Genomic DNA, 17,043 nt, shown 5'->3' on the forward strand with positions numbered 1-17,043 from the left:
CAGAGAGAATCCAAAAGCTGCAGGACGCGGGTAAGGCTCTGAGAGATATGTTTGGTCTTGATCTGTTCCACTTCACTCCCCCGCTAGAAGATGCGGCGGAAGTTTTTGTTATCATTTTAGCAACCTTCATGCTTTCTCTTTTGGTTTTTGATTTTGTGGCTGCCGCTAGGCACCGTCAGAGGTCGCGCCTAGAAGATGGGAAATGCCGCCCAACTGTGGTGGCGGGACGGAGAGTGCTAGGGAAGATACAAGGCAGCATGTCAGAAATAGAGTGGGATAAAAAATTAAAGAGCTCAAGGAGAAAAGATAAATATAAGCGGACAGGCCCTTCCAAAGACTCCAGATCTGAGGAAGCGAGAGGTTGGGGAAAAAACGCCCCAGGAGAGATGAAACAGAGAAAGGAGAAAAAAGTCTTGAAAAGGAGAAGTCTTTATCCGGTAAAGGAATTAAAGGCTTCAGAGCTTGATAGCTCAGAGACAGACAAGCTTGGCTCCTCTGAGGAAGAGGATTTAGAAGATGAGGCAGCTCGCTATGAAGAAGAGCTTCACAGAGTCATACTGATCAGATTTGATAGAGGTAGACCGCCTGAAAATTTATTCAGGAGAATCAAACAAAAGGACATCTCAACGCCCATGCACAGCTTGATGGAGTTAATGTAATTGGGTTGTGAGTGGAAATATTCAGGACTGTGTTTCACTTCCATACCATTTGTGAATGTCAGTCGTGCTGCTCAGATATCCCATAATATATCTCAGTATCTTACAGGAATTTGGTTTCAACAGGCTGATGGACTAGTCCAGGAATTGAGACAATCCATCGTCCATATCAACTCCACTCGAGTGGATGGTCACCGTGGAAGTGGTGGGAAAGGGGAAATCCTACCTCTCTGCTGACTCCTATTGGAATCTGGGTTCCCTTTCGTGGAACACCATCTGGTTTTTTCCCTCTTTGTCTATTGTCTGTCCTTGGTGCACCAAGCTGTCCGTGTATGTCAGTTTATGTCTGTGGTTTTTGTTTCTTGTTGCTTAAATGTTTTATGTTTCATGTTCAAAAGAGAAAATGGTAAAAACTTTATCTGCTGGTTGTTCACATCTTGATTTGGTTTTAACTCGTTTCAAAAAAGGAACAAATGAATAAAAAGCAGTTTCAATCAGGCCTTTAGAGCCCTGTACCTGTAGCCAGGAGCATAGGTCAGCTGGAGAAGCTGCCCGGGGGCTGAGCGTCTGCACGAGCTGATCTTAAAGGCGCCAGCAGCTCCTCTGCTTCTTTGGTACAGGAGCTGATAGCTGTTTCTCTTAGAAAAATCCCTGACTTATTATTTGACTCAACAGGTGACAAGGTGCTTCTCTTAAAATCATAGCTAAAAAGGTAAAAATGGTGCTTGGTCTAAATATTAAAGACATGTGTAGCCACTTCACTTTTGTTTCTCATTGGTTTTAAATGTATAAATATGCTCTACTTGCCTTGGTCATGGATTGTTGGTTTTTAAGTTATTGGATATGGTTAAAAAGGTATAATATTGGTAACAGAAAGTTGACATAAAACTGGTAATTTTTTGATGGAGTCATTCTAGACAACATGTGGCATGAGCCAACCTAGGGAAACAGGTCTAAATTGAGATAATATTTTTATGGAATTCTTATTCTAGAAACCAGGCTTCTAAAAGATTTTAGGACAATGTCTCTTTGTTGAGGTATTGGAGACCACACCATCGTGCATTCATTTGTGGGAACTGACAGTCAAACTTTGTAAGTGTTTTGGAGACTGGATTTTAGAGGCTAGTTTGTTAGAAGTTGAGTTTTGCTTTCCAAAGTTGTGGTTTGCCTTAAAGTTATCTATATTTTGATGCTAATTCCACTGCCCCAAGAACAGCTGCCTCATCACATACTCAGAACTCAGGTGACTTTCCAAAGTTGTGGCTGTGCTCTGGTGTTACAAGGAGAACTTAAGGATTGTGATTAAGGATTGCCAGTGTTACATTGACTAACTCAAACTTATTTGTAATTAAGAAAAATCAAACAGGTAGAGATTGTTACAGGATTTATGAAGGATTGATGAGGTTTTAGAACTTGTGAGAGCATTATAGCCTGTTTGCTTACTCCAATTGCCATTTCAAGATAGATTTAGAGGATTGTTTTTATACAATTTATTTACGTCCTGGCGATTGTGAGTTTTCATTTCGAGCTTGCTTATAATTTTAGAGAGCCCATAAAGTGATATCATTAGGAATGGCTAACAGCCTTATATTATGTAATTTTGTTGCTTCTTCAATGTAAAAAGTTAGAACTTTAAATCTTTCAGTGTATATGGAAATTTTTACTACAGACCTTTGCTCTCAAAATGAGCTTTAATATTTGGAGAGTAGCTGTTACACTACTCCAGAAAAGAATATTTGAAACTAATTTTAAGCTTCTAAGGATATGTTAATTGGCTAAGTACCTCACCTTGCCAGAGGACTTAGGTCTTTGTTATCCACATTGGAGATAAAGCTTCACTTGTGTTAATACAAAATTGTAGGCTAGAGTCATGGAAGTATTTTAAAAAGAAACCTGGTGAAACTTACCTTATTCCAAACAACAGTAAATTGGTTATTACAAAATACTGATATTTGGCCTATTACATATACAAATTTTTCAGGCAAAATTGATAATTTTACTCTTTACATGCTTTTGTACTGCCTGTATATTTGTACATACAACCCATAGGAAATGCGCTTACTGTATTTATAGGTGGTTCATCTAATGAAAAGGCTACATGTATGATTGGATCACCTGTTTATTCTCTTGAGTTTCTGTTGCTTTAGCACAGATTATTAAATTCCGTGCTTTAGCCACTGTTTTTAAATCAAGCTTTCAATTCACATACTGATAGCCAATGTGTTGCTTGTGGTTTACAATTGATTTCAATTACTTAATGCTTTACTAGAGACAGGTTTTCTACATAAAATCAATGAGTGATTTCAGTGTGAATTGTCTGACAACTCACTGTCCTTTCAGTGCTCTGGCTCAGACAACTAAATTAAACCTTAGACTCATACCTAACTTTAAAAATGGTAATGGAGTTAATATGAAAAGAGGAAGACTCCATTTGCTTACTTTCAATTCCCAGCCTTGCCCTGCCAGCTCAGGGATTTCTAGTAAGACTGAAATTGGACAATATTTACAGATTTTGACATTTCTAATTAATGCTTATGTTTAGGTAAATAAAGTTTGTGAGGTGCTAGAGAAATGGCTTACTGGTTAAGAACACTAAATACTGTTACTTTATAGGACATTAAGAACTCAAACTGGATTGCCTAGACTCCTTAACAAGGGAGGACAATGATACCAGACAGATTATAGGCCTTACATAAGAACAATTAGTCAAAAAATCTCATTCTTTATATATCCAAAACAATAATGCTGGAGACAATAATTTGGTATACAAGTCAATTTATAAATACAAGTGCTCAGTGTCCTCAATTTAATCCTCGAGGACTTACCTTAATAAATAATATCTTTACTATATCTTAATAAATAAAAAGGGGGAGTTATCCCTGTATGCTAAATAATGTTCCTTTTATTTCAATTTTAAAATTTGGATGCTCTGGCTTCCTTTTGAAGTCAGTGTGTACAGTGTCTGTTATTGTCTGCCCTTGGGGTTTGAGACAGGGGTTTGTTCAGCTCAGGGTACTGTCACACTTGTGGTCCTCCTCTGTCCTGCTCCTGAGCACTAAGGTGGCAGCTGTGTACCACTACAGTCCATTCTATCACTCTATGTGTGAACTGTTCTGACTGTTAGCACTGCCAAAGTATTGTGGTGGACTTGCTTCCTTTTCAGACGAGGAGAGGAGAGGGACACTGGGGGAAGAGAATATGGGGGAGGGGGAAAACAGGGATAGGGATGTAAATTCAATTAAAAAAAAACTTTCAGTACAAATACCTACCATATAAGATATATTGGGTAGTAAAGATTTTGTGCTTCCTTTAAAAGCATACTTTGTACATGAAAATATATTCTCAAAGTAAGTACTTCCAATAGAAGAAAAATAACTTACTGGACCATGGGTGTTCTGGGTATTTGATTCAGATCTTCTATGTGCCTTTTTTTTTTTTAACATTTATTTATTGTATGTAAGTATTGTTGCTGTCTTCAGACACAACAGAAGAGAGTGTCAGATTGTTACAGATGGTTGTGAGCCACCATGTGGTTGCTGGGAATTGAATTCATGACCTCTGGAAGGGCAGTCAGTGCTCTTAACTGTTGAGCCATCTCTCCAGCCTTCTGTGTGACTTCTTAAACCTCTTTGGTTTCTCTCCATTACTGAATGACTCAGAACTGAATGCAATGCACGCACAGTGAAAAGGAAGTGACTATATATAAAATGCAGCTTTGCTTTTACTGCTCCTGGAAATCCAACGGTGGGAGAACCACTGCCTGTAAGTTTTCCTCTGACCCACAGACATGTGAGAGCATGCGCATGCACACACACATGTGCGCACACACACACACAAACAATAAACTATGTTGAATTAAGAAAAATATGGGGCTGGAGAGATGGCTCAGAGGTTAAGAGCACTGACTGCTCTTCCAGAGGTCCTGAGTTCACTTCCCAGCAACCATATGGTGGCTCACAACCATCTGTAATGGGATCCAGTGCCCTCTTCTGGTGTGTCTGAAGACAGCTACAGTGTACTCATACATAATAAATAAATAAATCTTTCTTTTTTTTTTAAATGCCTTTAAGCTGTAGCAGGGAACTACATCCATGAAATCTCAACAACATGGATGGCTGCCTAAACAAGGCCTGGACAATTTCAACAATAATTGAAATTCCAGTTGAGATAGGAGAAGTCTCATGGAGCCCCACGCTAGATGAAGAGCCACAGGCTACTGACAATGCTGAGAGAAGGACAATCAGCCTGCCTTGCCCAGGTTTGAGGCCCTGAGAGTTATTTAAACCAGGTGCTCAGTCCTAGAAACATGTGCATGTGTACATCGGCAATGCCCAATGAGTAAGCAGGCTCCAATTACATGTTGATTTGTGTGTATCTGTCTTCTGTCCTGGTAAGGGACATGGTTAAAAGAGAAGAAAGTCACGAATGGGGAAGGGGCAAGACATGGGAAGGGTAGAAGAGAAGAGGGGTACAGAAAAAGTGGTGTGCTTATATTTTAAACCTCAGGAAAAGATAAGGGCTAGAGAGCTCCCTCAGTAGCTGAGGGCAGATACTGTTCTTATAGAGAATCTGGTTAGGTTCCCAGCATCCACACAGTGGCTCATAACCATCTGTAACTCCAGTTCCAGGGGATCCAACAACCATTGACCAATGCAGGCACCAAGTAACACCATACCCAGCTCATATTTAATCCTAGTACTCAGAAGGCAGAGGCAAGAGGGTCTCTATGAGTTCAAAGCCAGCCTGGTCTACACAGTGATAACCTTTGGTGTATTGAAAAGTTACTTAGCTAAAACAGTAATACTTGTACAAATAGTGTAAAAAAAATGTAACTTTAAAACCTCAAAAACTACTGAAGTAATGGTTTAGGAATATTAATTTCTTCCAATTAGTTTTCTTTCTACTAATTCACTCAAAAATTAAAAAAGAAAATCAGTGAGTAAACAGTTTGTCTTCTTTAAGCTTAAGGGTAAAGTCACTGTAAAGATTTACAGTCACTCCTATTACTAAGACTGGGGTTGTTTAGGACTGGAATTGGCAGCATATGTGTTTTCACACTTTAATTAAAATGCCAGAAATGAGTGTGTTTATCTTGTCAATACTAAGAAAATCTTGTGGTAAAGGAAAGTATTCAGAACACTTCCTCTCCCCGACACACAAGTTAGGAAGCAGTGAGCACTGTGTCCTCTACTAGAGCTCTGATGATATTTGCATTATTAACACAAGAGTCATTAGATCGTTCAACTTGTTATGCAAAATTATTCTGAAAAATAAATGTTACTCATGGGCAACCAGTATCTCTCTTTAAATTACTAAAACTATGTTAAAACTATTGCTAGGAAGAAAAAACATTTGTACAAAAAAATTATTGTAGATTAAGGCCCAAACTACTCTGAATTTCAACAGTGCTGCTTTTATAATACTAAAGTAGACTTAGCAACATTAATAATAACATTAATGTTGCAATGTTGCAGCCTTTCTTTTTTTTTTTTTTTTTTTTTTTTTTTTTTTTTGGTTCTTTTTTTCGGAGCTGGGGACCGAACCCAGGGCCTTGCGCTTCCTAGGTAAGCGCTCTACCACTGAGCTAAATCCCCAGCCCCTGCAGCCTTTCTTTTACAAGTCAAGCTAAACAGAAACTCAATATAAAAACAGGCAAAAAATTAGTCTAAAGTATAGTCAGTATTTTATAAGAATTTTGGTTAACCTGAAGATAAAAAAACACTTGAAATGTTCTAAAGGAGTTAAGACTTAAAAAAAATAACAACTAACACTCATATCTTCAGAGGGCCTCTCTAAAAGAACCATTCACCAGGACCCTCAGGCAAAGTACTCCCTTTCTGTTATTTATAGATTTTAAAATAAAATAAAATAAAAACATGGACTGCTCGACAGCATGGTATTATTAAAAATATGGCTTTCAAAAAAGTCTGAGGTACATATTTTCTGGAAGAAAACAATACTTGAAAAGGCTTAGTTTACTAAGATTTAGAGAAACACTGAGAAGACCCTGTGCCCACGTCTACTATTAACATCGTAGTTCTATTACATGGCTCATTTGTTGATGTAAGAAACAACATTATTAACAACTAAAATACACATTTATGGAAGCTTAAGCCTGTATCCCAACATCTAAGAGGCCGAGGCAGGAGGGCTGTCATGAGTTTGAGGCCAACCTAGGCTATTTCACTATGTTCCAGGCCTGCCTTGCTATAGTATGACATCCTGTCTCAAAAACAAAACATAATTAATAAAATTTTTTAAAGTATACTTATTTAGTTTTACTTAGTTTTTACATAAGTTTTTCATTCACCCCAAGATACTTGTATTATATGCAATCTTAAAATCTCTTAAGGCTTCTCTTGGCTATAACATTTTCTCCTAATGTTCCTTATTTCCGTGACGCCTCCAATTCTGAGCAATATTAGGTTAAATACTTTATAAAGGTCTTTGCTAGAATTTGTTTCAATTTTTTTTGTTTGTTTGTTTGTTTTTTCTTTTCTTTTTTTTTTTTTCGGAGCTGGGGACCGAACCCAGGACCTTGTGCTTGCTAGGCAAGCGCTCTACCATTGAGCTAAATCCCCAACCCCTCATGTTTTTCTTATAATAAGATGAGGATTGTGAGGTTGGGAAAAGCCAGAGATAAAATTTTACAGCCCTTGAAACACTATCAACGTGACTATGGCTGATGTTAATGACTATGGCCTGGTCACCTGGTTGGGGCTGTGCCTGCCATTTTCTCCACTAGAAGCTATTCCACTCCAACTCTTTCACACAGTATGTTTTAGAAAGAAGGCTGGAACTCACAAGCATGGTGCTGCAGGCCTACCATTCTTCAGGGTACCCAAGAGGCTAAGGCAGAGTTCGAAGCCTAAGGTGAGCCTGGGCATGGAAAGAGGTGGTGTGAGCTAGAAGGCATCTCCACAAGTGCACTTGCCAGCATTCAAGAGGCTGAGTTCAAATGCAGTCCTGGCGGTGGGAGGGCAGAGAAAGCTCTGATCTACTGTATGTAAGATCCTGGTTCCATTCCCAGAATAACATACCCACAAAGGAGAGGGTATGGGGGGCAGTTTCAACTCACTCTGAATGTAAAACACTGCTCAGCTGTTTGGTGTGCTGGGCTGGCAGTCTCTTTGCTGAGCTTTATCTGTGACACTCACCAATCATTTGGAATTCTTCTGCGCAAGAGAGTGGTTTTCCCTGCTTCTATTCTATTCAGGCACGTATTTATACCACTATCGGCCATGGGCATTTCTTCTACACTGAGTTTTTCATTGACCTTGTTTTTCAAGTGATTTCAATTTTGGCCACAGGGAGCTTTCATTGGTTCCTGTGCTCCTTTTACATATCCCTATCTTTGGAGGGTTTACTCCTTTGCTTCTGGCTTGTTTGCCCCAGTCCTAGAATCCACCTTGTTCCTAAAGGACTGGTGCGTCTCTCTCCTACAGGACAGTGCTATTTAAAGCCCACCTCCAATCCAAACAATACTTGTTCAGTCTGTGTCTACACATATACCTTACTTCAGTATGAGTGACAGTGCTCCTGGCAGAATCCAAAGGTGTGTCAGAATTGAAGCATGAGGATGTACCTTTCTCTCTGCATAAGCTTGTGTCTGTAAGGATGAATGTCATTTGTATATGAGCGCCTGCAGAGGTCAAGAGAAGTCACTGGATCTCCTGGAGCTCTGGTCAGTACGGGTGGCTATCATCTGACCTGAGTGCTTGGAACTCAACTGGACCTCTCTGGAAAAAGAGTCAGGTGCTCCTAACTGTAGGTCGTCTTTCCAGCTCACTTTAAATCACTACATTTTTTACTAGATACAAACGCCAGAACCGATCTGTAGATGCATTAGAGGATGAATGATGCCTGAGGATCTCACAGGGCTGGGACGGTTCGACGGGTAAAGTGCTTGCCACACAAGGATGGAGGCCTGATCAGATCCCCAGCTCCAACTTAAAAAGCTGGGAATGAAAGCTTGTGGCTACAGCCACAGCACTGGGGAGACACAAACAGATAGATCCCAAGGACCTGTGGGTAAGCCAGCCTAGCCCAAATGGCAAGTCCCAGGCTCAGTGAGAGACTGTCTCAAACACACATGCAGAGATAATCTGTCCGTATTGACACATAGACAAAGATAAGCTCGCCTTAGCACTCAGGAGCAGAGGCTGGGGAGACAGGAGCTTGAGGCAAGCCTATAAACTCCAAAGGAAGGTCCATGCTCAAAAGAGAAAAATAAAAAACAAGTAGACAAACAACAAAACCAGGTAAGCCCTTCCTTGGAAACAGTAGGAGCAGAGGTGGGCAGATGGAGGCAACAACTAAGCCAGGCACAACAGGGCAAGCCTGTTGTCAGACCTACTGTCAGAAAGGCTGAGGTCTGAGGACTGTCTTAGAAGAGTAAAGATGGGGGAGGGGACTTTCCAAATAATCCTGATTAAAGTGTCAAGTCAAAGAATTGCAAAGAACACATCATTACTGGGAACTTATCCACAATGCATTCACAAGTAAAAAGGACGAGATGGAATAAGTATACACTTGTGTCAAATACGTTTTAAAAATTAGATATAATGAATGTTTATGTCATCAAGCAAAAGAAATTCACTCTTATTTCATAGGCAGGCAGGCAGGCAGACATTTCCCCTGTGAACTGAGTTTCTGGCTGCACACAGCATGGGCGCTCCCCTGCGTCTCCGGCTGCCCACATAGCACTCTGTGATTAGGAATGATGCACAGTCACACCACATTCTTTCCCTCAGCTCACACAGTAAGAACTTGCCCTCTCAGCTGCATTCTGCTGCAAACAGCGTGGTCACCTTAGCAACCCTATGTTCCCAATATGGACAGCTGGTCCACTTAAAGTCAGTCCTCGTTGGCAAGGAAAGTGCTTGTTCTTCCAAGTGGGGGAGAGAAGAGGTTTGCCTTTCAGTCCACATCACAGGCTCGATTCATCTTCATCAGCACTTTTGTTCTGGGGTAGCAATTTGTGTGCAGTGTCAACCAACTCTGAGTTTTTGGCCTTTGTTTTTCAAATCTAAAAGCAAGTAACTAAAAAAGTAAAATTCAGCTAGATCTTACAAGACTCCATGAGCAGAATATGAAACAAAAAATTACCTATAACAAGCATACACTTTTATTAAAATTTAAAACTCTCAAGTTTCAAAAATAAAGTTCAGTTTCAATTAAATTTAACACCTGAAGCCTTGACCCACGCATGAAAAAGAATCTGAATCAGAAAGTGCTAACTTTTCAGAATCACAGACTGTCTCTGACTCTCAGACACAAAACCTACAGAAGGCACTTTCCTAGCAGGTAAGAGACCCTGGGGTGGACTTCCAGCACCACTGAGCTGCTAAACTTCAAGTTCCACAAGAATTTAACCAATGTACTACTATCAGTCAATCTGCATTCGTTATTCTACCACCTACATGGACAATTTCTTAATGTTTCCAGATGTTCAAATAAAATCAAGTAATAAGTATATCTGAAGACCTAAGATCTAGACTGACATAGATAACATAAACTACTCAAAACCAATCTTGATCTCTGCCTGTACCTGGGTCTGAAGCAAAATGAACCTTTCAGAATAAAAGAAACAGTTTTACAATGCATTATACATGAACTCCATACTATAAAACAGGCAGAGAAAACTGTGACACTGAAATATATTCAATCAAACTGTTCATTACATAACCTACAATGGCATTTAAAATATCCTACCCGACAAAACCAGACACCTAACCTTTAAAGAAACCAAAAAAAATATTCTAAACTGAAAGTTTGTGGTATTAGTGATAAATTAGAAACATTAATGAAATGTTTTTATATATAACAGAGGTAAACCAAATTCTATTAATTCAATAAATGCTGCTTTAGTGGAACTCAAAATATGCATATTTAAATAAAAAATAAAAGCACTTGGGGCTAGAAAGATGGCTCAGCAGTTAAGAGCACTGGCTGCTCTTCCAGAAGACCCAGGCTTGATTTTTAATACCTACATGGTGATCTACAACCGTCTGTAATTCCAGTTTCGGAAGATCCAACACCCACATCTGACCTCCATGAACACTAAGTGAACACTCAGTACATAGACATTCATGCAGGCAAAACATTCATACACATAAAATAAAATTTAAAAACATTAAAAATAACTAAAAACTAAATTATTCACTGATTTCTTTCATTCTCTTTTTTAACTGCATACATGTGCTTTTTAACATCTGTGTTATGAGGTTCTTCCTGGTCAAAAAATTCTTTAGGGGGCTGGCAAGAGAGTTCAATGGGTACAGGTGCCTGCCATGAGGCCTGACCCCGTGCTCACGCGCGCACACACACACACACATACACCCACACATACACAAATAAAAAAAAACTTCTTTAAGACTTAACCTATAACCTAGCTATTTATATCTTTTTCACGCAGCAAAGTATTAACTGACAGGACAGGCATACAGTAAGGAGAAAGACCCCCAAATCCATTTTAAAAAGAAAAAAAACAGGGGTTGGGGATTTAGCTCAGTGGTAGAGTGCTTGCCTAGCAAGCGCAAGACCCTGGGTTCGGTCCCCAGCTCCGAAAAAAAAAACCCAAAAAAAGAAAAACAAAAAAACCTGGCTTCCATTTGTAAAAGCAGAAACATTAGGGTTTTATCTGTGCAGTATACCAGGTGAAAATAATGAAATTAGTATGTTGTATAAAAAGACTTAAGAACAAAAGTTACTCAGAAAGGACTCTGCCGCATGTTCAATTTAAAGGGCAACACTTGACAATCTATGGAATGTGACAATCATTATCAACCACAAAGGTTCTGGTCTTCTCACCAAAATTTTTATAAATGCATCATTACTGACATTTAAAAAAAAAACTGAAATTTGTTGCGGGGGTGGGGGGGAGAGACAGGGACTGCAGAGATGGCTCAGTGGTTAAGAGCACTGACTGCTCTTCCAGAGGTCCTGAGTTCAAACCCCAGCAACCGCCTGGTGACTCCCAACCATCTGTAATGAGATCTGATGCCCTCTTCTGGTGTGTCTGAAGACAGCTACAGTGTACTTATAATAAACAAACAAACACACTAGCCAGCCAGGCACTTTCAAAAGGCTTCCTCCACCTTGCCACATGTACCCCTGCCTTTCCTACACAGTATGAATATGCCTTTCCTACCTAGTGTGAATATGCCTTTCCTACACAGTGTGAATATGCCCCTCCAAAGCTGAGGAGCTGGCACTGGCTGGCTGGTTGGGGGGTGGGAGGATGGGAGGAAAGAGGTGACCAGGCCACGCAGCTCCTCTCTGTGAATGGGATTAAAGTTCTCACAGAAGAGGCTTCTCAGGATCTTTCTCCATCACCTGGTCCAGCACTCCTGTCTGTACTCAGCAGACCAGACCCCGCCAGTACGCTATCTTACAACTTCTCAGCATCCACAATAGTGAGCAATGAACTTCTTCTTGTAAGTTGCCCAGTCTGTGGTGTGCTATTATTATAGAGATATACACAGAGACACCGGCCCCATGGCTTTCCACCTTGGGTCAGTTCCCTAACCCCAGAAACAGAGCCTAGAAGACCCTCACCTCATAGGAAGATCTGCCCTCCTAAGGAGGCACCGTTGGCCTTTTCCAACCACATCTGGTTCCAGCACCTACATCAGCAGCTCACAGCCACTTTTAACTCCAGCTCCAGAGATCTCATGCTTCTTTGGTGGATCACTGAACACATGCGCCCACGACCACCCATATACACAAAGTAAATCAATAAATAAGCAAGTCTTAGGCAGAGAAACGAAGGAGAGTGGAAGCCATCTTCTGGCCTCTACACATTTGTCCACAAATGCATGTATTCATTTACTTACACACAGACAAAATAACTATTTTGTAAAACTTTATGATTTAAATAAAATATGCACAACAAACATTAAAGTTTTACATGGAAACCTGATATAGGAGAAAACAGATGTGTGATGAGTAGAAGAGAAAGCAAAGACCATTCTAGCACCGACACTCCTGCACTCAAGTCAAGTGCTGATGCATCAGACCTGCAGCCTACATAGAGTATTTAAAATGTGTAATCACTTTGAAGGTTGCCACTATCCCTTTACTACATTTAATTACACAGTAGTGATATTGTGTGTGTGTGTGTAAATAATGTGCTAATTTTCTACACTAAATATAAGACTATCTGGGTGCTGGAGAGGTGGATAAGTTAGTAAAGTGCATGCCTTGCAGACGACCGGAGGTGGGAAAAGCTGGGTGCACTGGCGCATTTGTAATCCAGCTCTGTGGAGAAAGTCAGACAAGATCCCCTGGGCTCCTGGCCAGCCAGCCAGCCTATCTGGCAAGTTCCAAGCAAGTAAGAGATCCCGTCTCCAGAGAAAAAAGTGACAAATGAAAAAGACAGCCAACGGGCTGGAGAGATGACTCAGTGGTTAAGAGCACCCGACTGCTCTTCCAGAGGTCCTGAGTTCAATTCCCAGCAACCACATGGTGACTCACAACCATCTGTAAAGAGATCCGATGCCCTCTTCTGGTGTATCTGAAGACAGCTACAGTGTACTTATATATAATAAATAAAATAAATCTTAAAAAAAAAAAAAAAAAGACAGCCAACGTTCTCCTATGGCTTCTACATACACATGCACAGACATGCAACTGCATAGTTATATACATATGCATACATGTACCAAGTAATGCATACACATAAACACAAAATAAAAATACTGGAATTTAGGCATAGCTCACTAAGAGGCGCGTGCCTACCACATTTGAGACCCTAGGTTCAATGCCCAGTATCAATTAATAAATATAAATTAAAAATCATAAGAGTAACCATTTACCACTGTAGATGGGAGCCCTAAAAGTACCAGACCATATGATTCATTATCACATCACGAATCATACATTTGACTAATGTAGAAAATTTAAATTTCATTTTCCAAAAGAAGATGGTGAAGATGATCAGACTAAGAACAGTGAGAGATTAAACCTTTTAAACTTTGTACTTTTAACCAGGAGGTAGTGGTGCAAGCCATTAATCCCAGCACTTGGAAGGCAGAGGCAGATGGAGCTCTGGGTTTGAGGTCTACATAGTGAGTTCTAGGTCAGCCAGGGCTACGAAGAGAAACCCCTGTCTCAAACAACAAACAAACAAACACCAAAATACAAAAAAAAAAAATTCTTTTGCTTTAAGCATTATAGTCTAGGAAAAGAACATTCTAGATTTCTACTAAAGTACTTCCTCAATGCCTTGAACAGCTCCCTGGAAGATCTGAACACGCTATTTACATCCCAACACCTTCTGACATCTTGGAAGTAGGAGGCACACTAATGAGAGCAGCCTGCTGACCCTAGCTCCTGCTGCTCTCCCTCAGCCTCAGCCGGTGGGTCCCAAGACCAGGATTAAATCTGCAGTAGTTTCAACAATGGGGAAAGGATGTTCCAGAATATGTGCATCCCTTAAAGCATATGATACTGGAATTTTTAACAGGAATTGGTTATTGATCTGAAAAAAAAATCACTTTAAAAGCTTTCCTTCAGAAAGTCTAAAGAATATTGCTAAAACTATTTTTCTTAAAATCCATTGGAAAGGTGATCCATACAGAATTAAAAACTATTTTTTTTTTTTTGAGTTCTTTTTTTCGGAGCTGGGGACCGAACCCAGGGCCTTGCGCTTCCTAGGTAAGCGCTCTACCACTGAGCTAAATCCCCAGCCCCTAAAAACTATTTTTTAATTGGCACTTAGTTGGCAGGTAGAACTAATCTACAATAATCACTACTACCCACCTCCAATGTTCCTGAGAAAATATGACCACAGTAACTTTTTAAAGCTGCCCAGCAAGTGAATCCAAGTACTCACTACACAGTTAACAAAGATTATCATAATTTCTATCACTTCATGATGTCTTCCTTCAAAAGTCCAAAGAATTAAAAAAAAAAATATTGTTAAAAATCCACTGGGGGTGGGGGCCTGGAGAGATGGCTCAGTGGTTAAGAGCACTGTCTGCTCTTCCAGAGGTCCTGAGTTCAAATCCCAGCAACCACATGGTGGTTCACAACCATCTGTAATGAGATCCGATGCCCTATTCTGGTGTGTCTGAAGATAGCTACAGTGTACTTATATATAATAAATAAATTAAAAAAAAATCCACTGGAATGGTGTGCCGGCCTTTTGGCTAAGATCAAAACATAAAAAAATCCACTGGAAAGGATGGTCCATAAGGAATGTTTTAAAGATATCTATTAGGGGGGTTGGGGATTTAGCTCAGCGGAAGAGCGCTTGCCTAGGAAGCGCAAGGCCCTGGGTTCAGTCCCCAGCTCCGAAAAAAAGAACCAAAAAAAAAAAAAAAAAAAAAAAAGATATCTATTAGGGCTGAAACCCTAATAACACCATTTATCACGGTGGCTATAATTCAAGCAGTAGGCCAAAGCAGTCTTAGCTAGCTAGTTACACAGTGAATCTGACATAGCCTGGCTACATGAGACCCTGTTTTTAAAAAGTCAAAAACAGCCAGGCATGCTGACATACAACTTAGATCTCCATGCTGGAAGGAGACTAGGGCAGGGTCTCTGTGAATTATTGGCCAAACTGATCTACATAGTAAGGAACCCCATCTTTAAAAAACTAAAATAAACAAAAGACAACCACCAAAACAGGGTGGTGAGATGACTCAAAGGGCTAGGCAAGCCCAGTCACCTAGCTCAGTCTCCGGGACCCACAAAAGAAAGGATGTTATTTATCTTTCAGTAGAAAGCACTCTACTTTTTCCATTTAGTTTACTATTTTGCAAATGATTTCTTATCTTTTGGAATTCTTTTCTGACAAAAAAAAAAAACAGATATAATTTTGTCCCCTAAAAATATTCAGGTAAGAAAGAATTAGTTTCAAAATAGTTTCTTGAAAATGAAAATTTTCAAAATCAAATTCAGTTACAACTGACTTCTTTTTAAGGCAGATCTCACTATGTAATCCTGACTGGCCTTAAACTCACGTGAGTTCTGGGATTAAAAGTGTACACCATCATGCCCAAATGACAGTAATTTCTTAATAATAAAAGTAATTTTAGGGGCTGGGGATTTAGCTCAGTGGTAGAGCGCTTACCTAGGAAGCGCAAGGCCCTGGGTTCGGTCCCCAGCTCCGAAAAAAAGAACCAAAAAAAAAAAAAGTAATTTTAGCAAAAATATAAAATCCACTCCTATTATAAAACTGCCATTTAAAGGGTCAGTGGTTAAGAGCACTTGTTGCTCTTGTAGAGGTCCAGGGTTTCATTCCCAACACATGGTTGTAAGTTCAGTTCTAGGGGATCTGACACCCTCTCTGGTTTCCAATGAAACCAGGTGTGCATGTGATAAACAGATATGGGGACCAAACACTCACACACATAAAATTTAAAAAGTAAATCTTAAAAAAAATGATAAAAAACACTGAAATCAAATCATTTTTGTCAGGCACAAAATCTGAGACATACTTTCATATTCTAAAACACCAGAAACTCAAGTGACACTTGTTTCTCCAAGACATGATATTCTGTAGGATGATTTTTTTAAGGTACAAAAATATTATAAAGTTAACTTATTTCAACAGAAGTATTTATATTCATAAAATATTATATTTTGATATTATATAAACATTAGGATCATCTAATTGTAGAATATTTTATTGCCCCACTAAGAAACCCCAAATTAAATACTGAAGGGCAAGTTTTTAATTCAAAGAAGAAGTATCTGAAATAAATCTAACTCAAAGAAGGGTTTTTTGTTTTGTTTTGTCTTGGTTTTTTGGTTTTTTGGTCATTTGGTCATTTGTTGAGACTGAGTCTCTCTGGATCCCAGGCTGGCCTTGAACTCACTACATAACTCAAGGTGGCCTTAGATATACAATCATCCTGACTTAGCCACTTCAGTGTTTGGATTTTAGGCCTGTGGCACCATACCCAGATTAGAAGCACAGCCTGTCTACACAACACTATGATCAAACTATATCTTTATAATAAGAACAAAGACTGGGATGAAAAACAGACCTCCAAAAACAACAAGGACGCTGTACTAGGCGGAGGTAACTCTTTTCAATACATCTTTCTAAAGCTGTAATTCAGTAATACTACATGCACTGTTGTTTTAAGAAAACTAGCAGACATATTTTGTAGAACGAATCTGAACTCCACAGTAAAACCAGAAATGTACGCAACTCTTTCAATGCCCACATTCTTATGAAATGTTTCCAGCATATATAACTGTTACGGTAAAGGAGAGCGACTTGGTTACTTACTAATCTGGATGGATGCTATGCTGCATCTTACTTCATGGCACGTGGAGTACCGTGGATTTCCTCACCATTACGCCTGGGCATCTACTTCTTGGTAGCCATTTCTGAAATAAGGGTACAGTAATTGAGAATATGGCATATATT

General features: G+C 39.6%; 1 protein-coding gene across 1 annotated transcript in view; it reads right to left on the minus strand.

Moving 5' to 3' along the window:
• Positions 1-17,043, minus strand: part of Frs2 (fibroblast growth factor receptor substrate 2) — an 81,478-nt gene that overhangs the window by 19,514 nt on the left and 44,921 nt on the right. Inside the window, exon 2 of the mRNA NM_001108097.4 lies at positions 16,903-17,003. The gene's annotated coding sequence lies outside the window, so the exon portion shown is untranslated. The remainder of the gene's footprint in view (positions 1-16,902; positions 17,004-17,043) is intronic.

This window comes from Rattus norvegicus, chromosome 7 (genome assembly GCF_021556685.1).
Source record: "Rattus norvegicus strain SHRSP/BbbUtx chromosome 7, alternate assembly SHRSP_T2T, whole genome shotgun sequence".
Lineage (NCBI taxonomy): Eukaryota > Metazoa > Chordata > Mammalia > Rodentia > Muridae > Rattus > Rattus norvegicus.